Genomic DNA, 2,252 nt, shown 5'->3' on the forward strand with positions numbered 1-2,252 from the left:
AACCAAATCCAAACGAATTAATTCGGTTTTGGATTTTTGAAACCGAATCCAAACCGAATTTGGACTCAATCCAATCTAATCCAAACCGAACCGAACTTCATTGGAGAAATTCAGGCAAAGTAGCAAATCCAAAATATAATCAGATTAATTCGAGCAAAACAAAGAGCAATTACCAAATTATAAAGAAAATGAACAGAATTTGGGGAAATTTACTTGACATTCAAGCAAAATCAATATATAATAAACAAATCCACTCTCAACAGACTTTCCATTTAATCTAACACCACTACCCCAAATTTTAAATTAAAAACAAACTAAATTGAAGTCTGAATTGAGAGCGAGAGCGGTGAGTTCGGTGACCGTTGAAGAAGACTAAGAGTGATAGTAGGAGCGACGGTACTTAGTGATGTGGATGAGCGGTGGTGCTTAGTAGAGGAGCGCTTGAGACCGAGACTGATGGGTGTTCACCTGACTTGAGAACACGAGTGACTTGAGGGAGCACAAACACGAATTGGTGGTGAGATACGTTGATCGGACTGGTGGTGGTGGCCGGACGGAGTGAGGTGGTGAGGGAGAAAAGGGGAGAAATTTCAAAATTTGGAGGATTAGGGTTTTGGTGAGGAAGGTGCCGTGTAAGGGAATTTGGGAAAAGAAGGGAAGAATTTTAGGGTTTTGGGTATATGTATGTAGGAAAATGGGCTGGGATTAGTTTCCTCAATAAACTTTGGTTCGGTTTTTCGAAGCCCCAAACCGAATCCAAGCCGAAATATTTCGGTTTTGATTTTTTGAAACCAATCCAAACCAAAAATCGAAAAGAAAAACCGAACCGAATTGCTTATTCGGTTCAGTTTTCGATTTTTATCCAATTTACTTTCACCCCTAATTACGTATTGATATGGTTTCTCGATTCCTCCCCCTATCAGTTTAAAAAAAATAATAATAATAAAAAATAAATTTCTTTGAAGTAATAAATGTACTAGTACAACATCATATATGCTTGTACCGTTGTACGTCATATCAAATTGTACTACTCCTCTCCCCGAATATTGTACTACGTAGATAGCTTGTAGACAAACCCATTCAAAATAACAAAATAATTCACAAACATCACAATTTTGGAACAATCACTATTTCCCGAACAAAAAATCAAAGAAAACCCCTCAAAAATCTTCCAAATTCTCGAACAAGGCAACAACAAAAGAACGAATCACCCCCAAATTCCAATCTCTCCCCTCCAAAATTCAAGATGATGCACATGACTTTTTACTGGGGTACAAAAATGGTGTTACTCTTCGATTTCTGGAAAACCGATTCATGGCTAAGTTACTCACTCGCTCTCTTATTCTGCTTCCTCTTCTCCGTCTTCTACCAATACATGGAAGATCGCCGATTATGTGTTTTAGCCATCGGTATCGTCCCACCGCCTTCGGATCAGCCGTCAACGCCGTTTCTCCACCCTCGCCTCGGAACCCGGTTGAGCAAATCGGCTCGATTTGCGACGGCCGTGTTGTTTGGGGTCAACTCGGCAATTGGGTATGTTTTGATGTTGGCAGTTATGTCGTATAATGGTGGTGTGTTTATTGCTATTGCTTTGGGGCTTGCTGTGGGGTATTTCTTGTTTCGTGCTAAGGAGTATGAAGCTTTGGTTGTTGAAGATGCGTGTGCTTGTTCTTGATTGGAAATCCTTTATTTTGTCATATTGTAATTTTAGTTTTTGTATTCTGATTTTACTTGTAATTTATGTTGGTAAATTTGATGGAATTATTGGAATTTGTATATCGATTGGTTTGGGTGAATTTGATGAATTGGGGTTTTATTGATTCATTTTCTATTGCTGCTTTTATGTTGTTTATGTGTTTGAGAGTTGTAAATGGCAGTGGTGCAGACGAGATTAACCGCTCTCTTTGCAAATAATTAAGTTGGGGAAAATTTAAGATTTTTAATGGTGTAACAGTGCTGAAATTGGCGAAACAGTTAGTTAAGCAGGTGTGAGAAGTTTTACCTAAACTTTTAATGTGCTTTAAAACAAAACAGACTAGAGATGATCAACCATGGTTTGTCTGTCCTAATTTTGGCCGAATTTGGGTAAAATAATAAAGTTCACAACTATATTATGGGCTTTGGGCAGGATTTTTGGGCACGGAACATGTGCCGTGTTAGAGATAATTTGATGTTAGGCCTGCTCAAACTGGTTTGCCCCTTCTTATCGGGTTGAACATGATGTTGTAAAATGGTTGAGCCATTGATCAATG

At 38.5% G+C, this 2,252-nt stretch overlaps 1 pseudogene; it reads left to right on the plus strand.

Annotated features, from left to right (window-relative positions):
- The first annotated feature begins 1,279 nt into the window (after positions 1–1,279).
- LOC145577717 (copper transporter 5 pseudogene) lies at positions 1,280–1,675 on the plus strand (annotated as a pseudogene).
- Positions 1,676–2,252: the final 577 nt, after the last annotated feature.

The sequence above is a fragment of the Chenopodium album genome, chromosome 14, assembly GCF_948465745.1.
Source record: "Chenopodium album chromosome 14, dcCheAlbu1.1, whole genome shotgun sequence".
Classification (NCBI taxonomy): domain Eukaryota; kingdom Viridiplantae; phylum Streptophyta; class Magnoliopsida; order Caryophyllales; family Amaranthaceae; genus Chenopodium; species Chenopodium album.